We start from the raw sequence: 14,446 nt of genomic DNA, 5'->3' as shown, positions 1-14,446 counted from the left end.
CCATTGCTGTATAATAATTCTTGAAATCATGTACTGTTTTCCCTTCAACTTTGTTTCTCATTTTCAGAGTGTCGTCTAGGTCCTGTGTATTTCAATATGACTTTTAGAATCAGCTTGTCGATTTCTGTAGAAAATGCCTGCTACGATTTGGACTGGGATTGCATTGAATCTATAGATAAATTTGAGGGAGAATCAACATCTTATTCATACTACGTCTTCTGACCCATGAATGAGATAGATCTTTCCCTTTATTTAAGTTTTAAAATTTCTCTCAGCAATATTTCTTTTCAGAGTCTAGGTCTCTTTTAAAATATAGTTTACTTCTATATGTAAATAAACGTATTAATTACATTTCCCAGCTACCCACTTTGCTTCATAATCCATGTTAAATTCGGCTTCTACCTCCTCAGCCACTTAAAGTGTTGAGAGAGTTGGTGGGGGGTGCCGGTCCCACCCAAACAACAAAGACAAGCCACACGACCTGCTAATGTAGTGTGCAGTTGTCTGCCTGGGAACTACATGTGTCATCCCCTGGTGACCTTCTAGAGTGCCATTTATATGTCATCAGTTCCTTTTTTAAAAAGTTGCTTAATTATCTTCCACTCTTATTGCCTGTGTGTGTTTTGTTGGGAAAGAAGTAATGATATAATTTCATCCTTATTTGGTAATCTGTGTCTGGTTCAGTGTGGCTTATAGAGCTACTTTGCCATTGGTCCATTACGACATTTGGCTCATTTAACTGATTAAGAATAGATTGGTCATAAACTTGTCTTGTTTTGAAGTGGGGTAAGTTTGATGCATTTGCAAAAAACAAACTAAATGTCATAAAAGTATATTTCAGTTATGCTTTGAACCTGTCACAGGATCTGGGTTTAGTAGACACTGTGATGTTAGTCTGTTCATAGCAGGTAAGCACATTGTCAGAGGTGTGCGTGCATACTGGGCGCTCATGTGGGTCCCTGAAGGCTTTGGGAGGCTCTGTTTGCTGTGGAATTAAGGAGGGCTGTGAAGGGAGGGCTTCCAGTCAAAAGAAACAGCAAGTATAGAGAACTCGGGCCCCAGAGAGTTGTAGCATACAGTGCTAAAAGCAAATGTAGACCCTTTTAAAGCCAGAAAATTAATTTGAGATTGGTTGTGAAGAATATGTGTATAATGATGTAAGTCTGAATTATCTTCTAAGTAATTGTCAAATAATGGAGATTTTTTTTTGGTGGAGATAAACATAATCCTTAGTTTTGCCACCCACTTCATCTGGAATTCATATTGAATTAGGGAGTTGATAGTAATGGAGACCATTTAGGGGAATATTCTCTTTATTCAGGTAAAAAATGAATAGCACTGAGATTGGTGGGCAGGGTCTATGTTTAAGAAGCTTTGGAGTAAGGAGAAGTAGTCCTTTGAGTTACTTCTTGATCTTTCAAAGAAGCCTGTGAAACTTGGTTCATGCAACAAGCCAGTCGAATGCTTTTCTTCTGTGAGAAACATGTAAGCTGCTGCACTTTGGAAGCATGGTGGCTGGGAACATTTTTTGCTAGGAGGAGAGCTTAATGGAAGGATTTCATTGCAGTAGTTTAGAGAGGGGGAAGGATGGCTGTTAACCTTATTTGGTAACATTCACTGTTAACCATTTCACCAGAAAAGGCCCCAGCTTGTACTCCAGGTAAATTGAAAACAGTGTTTTTAAAAACAACTGTCCTTAGGTATAAGTGCTGGCCTATACATCATTACTGTATTTAGAACTTGCTTCTCTCAAGTGTAACTCTGAAATTCTTAAATTTTATTTTATTTCATTAAGATTTTATTTATTTGTTTGACAGGGAGAGACACAGTGAGAGAGGGAACACAAGCAGGGGGAGTGGTAGAGGGAGAAGCAGGCTTCCCGCTGAGCAGGGAGCCCAATGCGGGGCTCGATCCCGGGACCCCGGGACCATGACCTGAGCCGAAGGCAGATGCTTAACAACTGGGCCACCCAGGCACCCCTGAAATTATTAAATATTAAATGCCCATTTCAAAAACACTTTGCGTTGTTGATGGCTCTATTGGGTTGTGAGAGCAGGTGGCAGTTCTGTCTTTTCTTTGTGCTATGACATGTAAAATTTAGGGATTTTCTTTTTTTTCTTCTGTTATCAGTCCCCCAACTCTGATAATAGTATGTCACTAGGGTCAGCTGTCAGCTCAGTTCACAAAGGGTGGCCGGAAATCAAACCGTTCTTGTGGGCATGAGCTGTTCCCATTGGGCAGCGAGGGTCATGGTGCTGGGCTGTCACTGCAGGGGGTCAGGTGCCTGGGGAGCAAGTAATATTCCTCCATCTTTTCTGTCTAATGTCCTAACTGCTCTTGAAGAAAGAGAAGAGAAGTCAGTGAGTTCATGGGACCAAGGCTGTAAAGGAAGTACAAGGAGTCCCCTGCACAGAGATTAATTAAAATTGTTAGCCAAGAGCCATTAAGCAATTTGACCAATTCTTCAAAATTCAGAAGTGTGTACTTTGAGGAGGTATGTGAGGCAGATTGCCATACTGGTTTGACATGATAGCCTTCTTCTGTTTTGTTCATATTGTCATATTCGTAACGTGAGAACTTTCTCCACTGTATTTTACTTTCACTTGTCTTCCTGAAACATATAATTGTAAGTAAGTTCCATAGAAACGAATAAAAATCACTATATAATGCCCCCAAACTAAAGGCTATTAAATATAAATTGTGTTTGTTATGTGACCGAGTGAGTAATATCTCTCTTTCTCAGAAATATAAGATCTTGATTAAGGAGTCAGAAAAGGATATATTTTTCTGTTTCAAAATATGTATCAATTGTTTATACATTTATTTTATCTTATGATTACAGCTCTTTCTCTACCTCTCCTTTTTGAATGGGTCCATTATAAAGAATATAGAAAAGCAGAAGGGAAGCAAAAGTGGATTGGATAGTAGGAGAGAAAATAAAATTAAGTGATAAGACAGGCATTCTGTTGAGTAATACTCAGCATGAGATCAGTGAGTAACTTTGCTGCCTGGTGCTTAGCTATAGAAAACATAATCGTGGGAGCACAGACAATGAAGCTTGAAGGGACCAAATGAAAAAATAATTAAAATAGACATTCTTTTGTAAGTATACTTTCTGGCTATGAATAGACGTATACTTACCACTTATGAAGATATCTTAAGATTTGTTTCACATGTAATTTTAAAGAACATTGCTATTTTATAATATGAATAAAAAAATAGCTCCCCCCCACTAGTTCTAGTCCTTATGTGTTTATTGTATATTTGAGGAACATGAAAAAATATAATAGTTACAGAACTTTTTTTTGATGTCCTCAAAACATCTTTAGGAACAGGTGTGACACTGATGAAACTCAGCTGCTTCAAGAAGTATTTAGGAAATAAGTTTGTAATAAGTTGAACGTGGTCTAAAAGTGGTATGGCTGGTAATGTTAGTTTTTGATAATGTGATAGGAACTTACCTCTTGTTCTGTGAGCTTTCAGAATAAATTGAATGTAAAGACATAGGTCTTTTCCCATGTTAAAAGAGCCACTAAAAGGTAAAAACAGATCCACAAGGCTGTTGCCAGTTCTAAAAGGGAGATTGACGGAGGGAGGGAGGGTCCAGAGTCCCAGGGAGAGAGAGAACTTGAGTAAGTTTTGTTACTCATGTAGGATGGCATCTCGAGTTATGTATATAACATTTCATCTACTCTGTATGATCTTCACATTATATAGTGCTGTCTGTTAAATTTTATAGATGATTATGATACTAGATATTATATAGATAATCTAAGAATTTACACACTGTATCATGTAGAAGAATCACTTCTCGATAAGGCTTTCAGCCTTATCGGTATCAGTTACCAGTACGGAACCATCTGTAAAGCTACCAGTGCACGGTGATTTTATGTATCGTTTTCTTTACTTTTGTTCTGTCAGTTCCGTGTCCATCAAGGCATTCACAATATTAATATGAGGATCTTATATCTTCATTTTATTCACTCATTAAATCATCTTTAGTGCTGCTTCTCGTCGTCATTGCTGGACCCAGACCTGAAATAATGGCAGATTTGGGAAGAACCTGCCGGCTGGAGCCATGTCCCACACCCCGCATCTTTGATTGGGGGGCAGTTAACTGTTTGCACTTTGGAGCTGACTGAGAGAAGTTAATTTTTAGTGACTGTGTCTGTGTGAAATAAATTTATTTTGAAAGTATAAGTACAGATAAATTCCTAGTGTTTCCCCCCCTCCCCAAAAGTTATTTCTAAAGTATTATTTTTCAATTGAAACTTTAACTCTGGTGTGCTGTTGTTTCCTTGAGTTGATTATACTTCTTTTTTTTTTAAGGTAAAGTGCACGTTAAGAGTTCAGACATACAAGTTGGAGACCTCATCATAGTGGAAAAGGTTGATGCATTTTTTATATATTTTAGACCTGTCTATGCCAGTGATTAACGTTTAGCCTGATTGCAGTAACTTTGAATCTGAAGAGAAATGGTCTGAGACACTGATTCTAACTTGTGACTCCTTGTGTAAGATACGATGGACATAAAGGAAACCCAGACTCTCCGGAGCCGGCTTCAGTGCACTCAGTGTGTGCGGGTGAAAGTGTATTTTGTCTAAAAGAAGACATGTGTGAACTGCTTAATATTGCATTGTTAGGATTATTTCATTGGACCAAAGAATTACATTAGTTAGAACCTATTTAGAATATGTTTCATTTTCTAAAACCTCCTTTTATAGACAGATATATTACACATGGGAATTGGATATTATTCTTGGGATTGAGAAACTTGAAGAAGGAAAGGTCAGTGGAAGTAAGAGAATCTTAGAAAGAAAAGGCTTATTAGGCCATTGTAGGAAAAGGCCATTAAGAAACCCCTCAGTGTCAGACTGGGAAGTTTTCAGGTGCCCTGCTGGGTGACTGGGTGGGCCACCTGCTGTGGATGCAGTACTTCTGCATGTCCTGACTTCTCTGAGGAACGGTGCATGAATGCACAGCCTCTGGTTTTTCTTTTTCTTTCTTTCTTTTTTTTTCTCTCTGTTTTTAAGGCTCTAGAACAGCTTTGAAAAAACATTCTTGTTTGAGAAGTTCTATTAGGGCCTCTTCCAAGAATAGTTGGAGCCCATGCTGCCATCTGGTGCCATGTACCCAGCCTGAGCCACATCGTGGAGATGTTTGGTACAAGAAGGTCTTTTTCCTCAAGACTAAAGTGGGCTTTATCTTGCTACAGTAATCTGTATACAGAGAATGTTTTTGGGTATGTTTGATTTTACAAAATGGGACTAAATTGAACAAACTGATTTTGGAGCTCATTTCTATAGCATTCAGTTGTCTGGACACTAAGTTACTAGCTTTTGATCCATGCTTAGATTTTCAGGTGGTGTCTGTGTTCTGCTGTTATTATAAAGTGCTGTGTGAGCACCCTTCTACATCCATCTCTGCCTGTTTCTGTAGGATAAATGCTGACATGAGAGATGATTGAGCCATATGTGAGTCAAACACCAGTGTTGATTACCTCACAGTTTCTGTGGTCAGGAATTGGGGTATAGATTGGTGTGGGTCCTTCTCGGGGCTGTAGTCAGCCAAGTGGCCGTCACCTCCAGCTCACTCGAGGCTTGTTGGCAGGTTCAGCGCCTCAGTTCCATGAGATTTTGGCTGGAGGCCTCCCTCATTCCTGTCCACAGTGGGGAGGGTGGGGGGGGCCCTCCACAGGGCAGCTCACAGTGGCCTGCCTGGAGAAGGTGGGAGTGCCAGCAGTGTGGACTCGGGGCTGGGACCTGCTGTCAGCAGTGACTTCCATCACCTCTTGTTTCCCTTGTAAGAGACGGTATAGTGTTGATGGTGGGGTTTGAAGAGCAGATAGTCTCTCGTTGTGATTCAGGGAATGCTGTTTGGCCTTCTCATTTCCTTTGCTCTCCTGTTTATGCGCATTCTCCTTCCCTTTGCAGCCTAGGTTGGTGGAGTGGTGCACCCTTTGGCGCTCCCATTTTTACTGAGTAACACGTGAGCCCATCTTGGCCACGTTGTAAGAGCTCATCTCTTCAGTTCTATAGATGGATGTGAAAGACAGACATCTAGATCTGTGTCTGGGCCTTCCCCTTGAGCTTCTCTCTGGCCCCCAGGTTGCTCTCCACCTGTGAGAGATGGATGAGTGACGTGGGCCTTTGTAGACGTCCAGGGAAACGTTTTACTTGAATGCGGTGGTAGCTGTACGTCTTTCTTTCTGTTTGTCACTTCAGTGCTCCCTGGGCAGCACGGTGTGGGTAGTCCTCCCGCACTAGATCCATATTGTATACGAGCATGTGTACGGTCCCTACCTGACCCTGATGTTTACAGATTTGGTAGCAGCAGGACTTCTAAAATATTTTCACTAGCCTTTAGGAAATGTTGTTGTACGCTAAAAAATAGGGGTGGCCTCTGTACCTGACTTAGTTTTTTTATATTTCCAGTTTTACACTCATATTGAAAAATTTGAGATATAATTTCTAGTAATTACTATGAAATGATAAATTTTTAGTGGATTTATATTTGTTAAACCAATTTTGTGATTTTTGTAGTGATAAAAGTTACTGGTTGACTTAACCATCATAAAGAAATAGTAACAATATGGTTGCAAATTGCTTTGTCCTTTTATTTTTTATTTAAGGATCCTAGCAGTACTTATCACTAACCAGAAAAGTAATTTCTCTGTTATTTGACCATACTGCTACTCAGGAATTAATGCTTCGATATTTCCATGGTGGATTTTACATTTGAGGGTAGCCCTTTTAATTCTGTATCTGAATGTGAAATTAAACTTAGTGTATTGATAGTCATTGTGTGGGTGTTTGAAGTGTGTTCACCAAACCTGGACCAGGTTTGCGGGTATAGGGAGTGTTGTACAGCTCACAGGAGAGCAGCAGCCTGGACAATGGGAGAGAGTAGAATGTGGGCTTTCATGTTAGATGAGTCCGGGTTTAAACTCCTCGTTTTCCAGCCTCAAACTCTCCGTAGGAGAAGCAGCTCATTGACATGCACTTAGAAAGTGGTAGGCTAGAACTCTGCAGAGTCAAGGTTAGATCATGCTTGCAGGGCGAAGAAGGAAAACCCGAAGAAGATTGTTTCCTGGCTTAAGAAGGCACCCTCCTAAGAAGCACCTAAAATTGTAGACGAATCTGTCGACTTCAATATTACTACTTGAGGAATGTGTCAAGGAGGGTAACTGTTTGGAACAGGAGACTTAGAAGTGGAAGGTTGTCCAGGTCCTAACATCGGCTCTGAAGTCCAGGTGTTTGAGAAGGATCCAGAGGGACACAAGCAGAGCAGGACTGAAGGTGACACTTGAGGGGTCCTCCTTCGTTACTCAGCCTAAACATCTTTTTTAACAGGTAAATTTGAAAGACAGTTTCTTTATCCTGTTTTTTTGAGGGAATGCAATTTAATAAATATTTTAAACAATTTAATAAGTATTAGCATGTATATTTTAGTACCCAGAACAAACACTACAAAAAATATGCATAGAGATACAGTCTGAGATACTAAGATGGACTCCTGAAAAGGGTTCAGGTAACACACAAGAAAGCAGGAAATTTGAAACCGAAGAATGAATACCAGAGGAAACCAATAGAAAACAAATAATAAAATGCAGACTTATACTCTAATGTGTCAGTAATTACTTTTATTATGAGCAGTCTGAATATACCAATCCTGAGATAGAGTGGATAAAGAAGTGAGACCCAGCTGTGTGCCATTCACAAGGAATTTAAATCCAATGACACAGGTAGGATGAAAGAAAGTAACAGGATGGGAAAGATAAACCACAAAAAATTGATCAGAAGTAGGAGGGCCTATATTAATATCCAGTGAAATAGAGCTCAGAGTAAAGAAAATGACTGGAGATAAAGAAGGACATCACATAATGATATCAGGGTTACCCATCAGGAAGAAGAAAATAATCCTCAATTTGCACTCACCAGATAACGGAATCACAAAAGTCATGAATCAAAAACTGTTGGAGCTGAACAAAAGAAATAGACAGATCCACAGTTATGAGTGAGAACTTCAGCGCCACTCTCTGAGCCTTGGATAGAAGTGCTGGGCAGGAAATCAGCAGTGACAGAAGATCCTCACTGAATCCGCCAGTCAGATCTAACTGACGTATACAGATCACTCTACCAAACAGGAGGAGAGCACATATTTATTTCAGGTGTCCATAGAACATGTACCAAGATAAAGCATTTCCATAAAACCTCAAAAAATTGGAAAAGAATTTGAAATCATACAGCGGTTGTTTCATCACAGTAGAATCAAAGTAGAAACTAGAAACAGCGCAACAGGAGAACTCTAAAATATGTGAAAAGTAAACAGTGTGCTCTAGTTATAAGTATCTCAGAAACAAAATATATATAACTGCATGAAAATGAAAAGACAACAAAGTACACGGAATGCATGTACAGCAGTGCTGAGAGGGAATTTCATAGCAGTCAGTGCCAACTTAAGATCTCAAATTAATAATCCAAGTTCCTCGCTTGGGAAACTAGAAGAAGAAGAGCAGAATTAAACCAATGCATGCAGAAGAAAGGAAATAAATATCAGAGCAGATCAGTGAAACAGAGAATAGGAAGACAAGATAGTAAATCAGTGAAAGCAAAAGTATTCACCAATCTCAGGGATGACAGAGGGGACATTACCGCTGGTCCCGAGCCATTGAAAGGGTCATTGCGGAATACGCCACCGACAGCTGTACACCAGCTTAGATAAGATGGACCGATTCTTCCCAAACCACAGACTATCCGAACTCGGTCAGAATTAAACAGATCGTATGAATGGTTCTACAAACAGTAAGGAAATGGAGTTAGCAATTTAAAATCTCCAGGAAGGAAATATCTAGGTCCAGATGTTTTCAATGAAGAATTCCTTGAGACTCTTAAAGAAGACTAGTGTCATTTTTACACAGTAGTTTCCAGAATATAGTTGAGGATGGAACACTGCCCAGGCTCGTGTTAGGAGTCCAGTTACTATCCTCCTGTCAGCACAAGAGAAAGACAGCACAACAAGAGAAAACAAATATTCCCTGTGAATAGAGACACAAAAAAAATTCTTTAAGAAAATAATTGCCTGTTGATATCCGCAATATATATAGAAAATTCGACATCATGATGATGTGGAGGTTATTCCAGGTACTTAAGGCCCATTGTGACATTCTAAAATCACCCAGTGAAATCCACTCTATGAACAGGTTAAAAAAAAATTATAGGATCATATCAACATGTGACTACATCCAACACCCATTCATGATAAAAACTATCCACAGTTTGGATTAGATGGTAATTACCTTAATTATATTTAAAGGGCATCTGTAAAAACATAGAGCCAACATCATACTTAACAGTGAAATTCTGAATGCCTCTCCTTTCAGACTGGGAGTAAGTCAGGGATGTTTGTTCTTAACCACTGTTATTTAACTGACATTTCTAGCTACATAGAATAAGGCAAGTAAAGGAAATTAAAGGAATTCAGATTGGAAAGGAAGAACTAAAAATGTCCCCATTTGCAGACGACATGATTGTGTATATAGACAATCCCAAGGAACTGATGAAAAACCTGGAACTAATGATAATGAATAGGTTCAGCGAAGTGGCCAATTATAAGATCACCACTCAAATACCAATCCCATTTCCAACATGTGGAAACTGAAATTAAAAATGAAGTACTCTTATAGGCAGTACTAATGAAAACAAAATCTTAGGTATGCTGAAAATAACTGTGTTCATGAAAGTAATCAAAGACACTATAAAATTCCAGTTTTCCTAAAATTGAATATAGGTTTAATACAGTTCCCATTAAAATCTCAGCGAGGTTTTTTTTTTTTTTAAGAGATTTTATTTATTTATTTGACAGAGAGAGAGAGACAGCGAGAGAGGGAACACAAGCAGGGGGAGTGGGAGAGGGAGAAGCAGGCTCCCCATGGAGCAGGGAGCCTGACGCTGGGCTCGATCCCAGGACCCTGAGAGCATGACCTGAGCCGAAGGCAGATGCTTAACCACTGAGCCACCCAGGTGCCCCGAAGTTTTGTTTTTTGTTTTTACTTTTTTAGACACAATAAGCTTATTCTAAAACTAATTTGTCAAGGCTAAAATGGCAAAAACGGCCTTCATAAGGAGAATAGAGTGAGAAGGGTCACTTCCTGATGTTAAGGCATACTACCTAGCTTTATTTACCAACACAGTGTGTAAGAAGAAATAAAGATCAGTGGAATGGTGTGGAGAACCCAGAAATAGACACACCCAAAGGCTCAAGTGATTTTTTTAAGAAAAAAATTCCATTATGATAACATTAAAAAGAATAAAATACTTATAAATGAAATAATTGTTAAGAATAAGCAACAAAAGTGCAACACTTGTACTTTGAAAAGTACAAAGCAGTGTCAAAATATACTAAAGGAGACCTACGTAAATGGAAAGACATCCTAGATATCATGGATTAGAAGTATTAATATTGTTAAAATGGCAGTACTCCCCAAATTGATCTACATATTCTGTGCTATCCCTCTCAACATCCCAGCTGACTTTTTTGCAGAAATTGACAAGCTGATTTTAAAATTATATGGAAACACAAGGGACCCAGAATAGTGAAAAACAGTTTTGAAAAAGATGAATAAAATTTTAGTATTCACACTTTTCCATTCCAAAACTTTATTCAACGTTAGAATAATGTAGACAGCATAGAACTCGCAAAAATTCAGAATTGAAAGTTCAGAAACAAAGCCTTAAATTTGTGGTTAATTGCTTTTCAACATGGGTGCCTAGAAAACTCCATGGGGTAGAGGGGTATATTTAGGTGAGTGCTCTTTTTTTTTTTTGGACCCGGTACTGTTGGTGAGATTCTCCCATTTTGTTGTGGGTAGCCGTAATTCATTCATTTTGTTGTTACGTAGTGTGTCTTTTATCCATTCTACTGTTGCTGGATATTTGGGTAGCTTATTAGTCTTGCCTATTAGAAATGATAATTCCATGTCATACTTGACTCAGTTGGTGGGGAAACTTGGAGTTGGGGTTACTTGGAGTTAGAAGTGGGAAACGGAAGGAAAGAAGGAAGAAGATAGGTGTGTCTCTGTATTGACTCCCCAAGGCTTAACAGAGCCTGGGATTACAAGCTTTTCTGAAAGGCAGGGGCTCCCTCGTGGGAATATCCTGCAAGTATTTCCTGCTGGTTTTTATAGTCACATAAATAAAATGCACCCATTTTAAATATATGGTTTGATTTGTTTACATAAGTGTAATCATCACCACAGTCAAGATACAGGATATTTTCATCATCCCCCGAAATTTCCTCAAGGCTTTTATTGTCTCACCCCAAGTCCCGGGGGCGACCACTGATCTCCTCTCAGTCGATGTGGATTATTGTCTGTTCTTGTATTTCATATAAGTGGAATCCCACATTAAACACTGTCTTTTCATCTCACTTCTTTTGCTAAACAATGTTTTGTTTATTAAACAAATATTTTTCATATTTATTCCTGCTTGTTTGTAGCAGAAGTTCATTCCTCTCTACTGCTGAGTAGAGTTTCACTGTACGAATACACCACAGTTTGTTTATCCATTCACCTGTTGATGGATATTTGGATTGTTTTCAGGTTTTGGATGCTATGAATAAAGCTGCTATGGACATGTGTGTACAAGTCTTTGTGTGGACATATGCTTTCATTTCTCTTGGGTAAATATTTAGGGGGGGATTTCTGAATCTTACAGTAAAGTGAAAATATAAGAAATTGCCAAACTATTTTCCAAAGTGGCTGTACCATTATGCAGCCCCATCAGCACTGTATGTGAGTTCCAGTTACTTCACATCCTTACCAGCACTCAATATTGTCTGTCTTTAATGTTAGCCATTCTAGTGTGTGTATAGTGACATATCACTGTGATTTTAATTTGCATTTTCCTGACTAATGTTCATTCATCTATTTATGTGCTTAATGACCATTCATATATGTTCTTTTACGAAACGTCATTCAAATCCTTTGCTCATTTTTAAATTGGGTTGATTCCTATGTTGACTTCAACTCTCAACTAAGGGTGACAGCACTTCTGACCAATTTGATTTAGAGCTGGTAATTTGAGGCTTTCTAATGGCACTGCCAGACTCAAAATTACTAGCCAGGGTTCAAGTGAAAAGGTCAAAAATATATGGAATGCATAAATCAGATCGCCATCACTCTCCTGCTTAAAACCTGCCAATGGCTTCCCTCGATTATTAGAATAAAATCCAAACTCTTTACCTTGGCCTCCAAAGTCCATGTGATATGACCTCTGCCTCCCTCTCCAATCTCATCTCTTGCCATTTTCCCCTCGCCCACCATGCTCCTGATACTTTGATCTTTTCATCCCTCAAACACACCACATTCTTGACTCTGTCCCCTCTGTCCAGGATCATATTCCCATAGAGTTCTGTATGTTGCCTCCTTCCATTCAGGTTTCAACCTCAATGTGAGGACTTCCCTGCCTAATCCTGATAAACAGCACCTCTCAGTCTCTCTCTATCTAGCTCTTGCCACTGTCTCTTCTTATCTGTATTTTATATGTGTTTCTCCCCTACTAGAACTCATGCTTCACGAGTACAGGTACTTTGTCTTGGTCATTGATGCATCTCTGGCACATATAAACAGTGTCAGGAACATAGTACCAGCTAATTAACTGTTTTTTGGAAGGAAGGGAAGGAAGACAGAGGGATAGAGGGAATGAGAAGAGAGGAAAAGAAAGCTGGTTTTCACAAAAATACAAGATAAGACCACTCCCATTCAGACTCTCTATATGGAAAGTGCTTCATTCAGGGCTTCGCACAAAGCCTGCTTCTCTTTTCCCTCAGCCGTTTGTCCCTACAAAAGTCCCAGCCTCTAGGATCTGAACGGCCTTTGTCAGAGCCAGAGAGGGCCCTCCTTGAAGAATGCACCGAACATATTCAATTCGAAAGCATCATCATCTCCCCAGGCGCCCCAGTCATAAGCAGGATTCATAAGATGAGGTAGGCAAGAGAAAAGGGGTAGCTTTGGGGCACAGTGTTTGGCCAGGAGTGGGGAAAAAGGACATTTCAGGGCGCCTGGGTGGCTCAGTTGGTTGAGCGACTGCCTTCGGCTCAGGTCATGATCCTGGAGTCCCGGGATCGAGTCCCGCATCGGGCTCCCTGCTCAGCAGGGAGTCTGCTTCTCCCTCTGACCCTCCCCCCATCTCATGTGCTTTCTCTCTCATTCTCTCTGTCTCTCAAATAAATAAATAAAATCTTAAAAAAAAAAGAAAAAGAAAAAGGACATTTCAGAGATTCTTTCATTCTTTCACCTGAGCCGAATGCAGATGCTTAACCTTAACGACTGAGCCACCCAGGCGCCCCTCTGTGTATTTTAAAGATGAGATTAACATTTAAAATCAGTAGCCTGGGGCGCCTGGGTGGCTCAGTGGTTAAGCGTCTGCCTTCAGCTCAGGTCATGATCCCAGGGCTCAGGTCATGGTCCCAGGGTCCTAGGATCGAGCCCCCCATCCCGCTCCCTACTGGGCGGGAAGCCTGCTTCTCCCTCTCCCACTCCCCCTGCTTGTTTCTCTCTCATGCTGTGTCTCTCTCTGTCAAATAAATAAATAAAATCTTTTTAAAAAATTTAAAAAAATTAAAAATTAAATATCTTCACAGAAACATCTAGAATAATGTTTGACCAAATATCTGGGTACTGTGGCCTAGCCAAATATGATAAACCGAAGGGTCAATTCATGAGTGATAAGAAAGGGTGCTAACATTTCCCGAGCACTGACTATTATGTGCCAAATCCTTTGCAGACATTAGTTCACATATTAAACCATTGGTAGATTATATGTATTATCTGCTTTTACAGATCAAGAAGATAGAGCCTAGAGAAGTTGAATAACTTGTCTGAGATCATGCAATAAGATTCTAACCCATGTCAGTGTGGCAGTAAAGCCCTTGGCAACTTGGGCAAGAGAGTATTCCAGGTGTGCAAGAAAGGTAGCGGGTGGAGAGGAAGATTGGCTGGGTGACTTAAAAGTTCTTCCTCTGAAGTCAGGGAACTTGTTTTTTTTTTTCTAACTCATGATGTCATAATCTATCATTTTTCACTGAGAGATTTTTTTCTGTGTGAATATCTTTCTTAAGAATGGAAGTCTAGAGTCTAGATGTTCATGAGTAAGCATGTAAACCTACATGCATGATAAATAAAAATAATATTTAAATGCTCTTCCAAAATGTTTATCCCTGTGTTCTTTCTAGTTTAGTATTTATGTCTGAAGTTACTGTTTTCTTTTAGTTTCTAGTTCTTTCTCTCTTTTAAAAACCACTTTATTGAGGTATGATTGACATAGAAAAATTTGTATATATTTAATTGACACAACTTGAATATGGAGGTAAATATACATTTGTGAAACCATTGCCACAATCTATGCTATAAATATATCCACTGCCTCCCAAAGTTTCCTCCTGCCCT

The 14,446-nt window shown here is 39.4% G+C and overlaps 1 protein-coding gene across 12 annotated transcripts in view; it reads left to right on the top strand.

Annotated features, from left to right (window-relative positions):
- LOC114207991 (putative phospholipid-transporting ATPase IIB) overlaps positions 1–14,446 on the top strand; it is an 80,225-nt gene that overhangs the window by 55,677 nt on the left and 10,102 nt on the right. For 3 of the 12 annotated variants that reach the window (XM_088020644.1, XM_088020643.1, XM_088020639.1), the window contains one exon: positions 4,330–4,388. The exons of the other annotated variants lie outside the window; for them this stretch is intronic. The gene's annotated coding sequence lies outside the window, so the exon portion shown is untranslated. The remainder of the gene's footprint in view (positions 1–4,329; positions 4,389–14,446) is intronic. 12 annotated transcript variants of the gene reach the window in all.

This window comes from Eumetopias jubatus, unplaced genomic scaffold (assembly GCF_037043125.1).
Source record: "Eumetopias jubatus isolate StellerSeaLion01/CBP00866 unplaced genomic scaffold, mEumJub1_p1.0 scaffold_94, whole genome shotgun sequence".
Taxonomy (NCBI): domain Eukaryota; kingdom Metazoa; phylum Chordata; class Mammalia; order Carnivora; family Otariidae; genus Eumetopias; species Eumetopias jubatus.
Note: the sequence above shows the minus strand (reverse complement) of the source record. Positions and strands in the feature narration are given on the sequence as shown.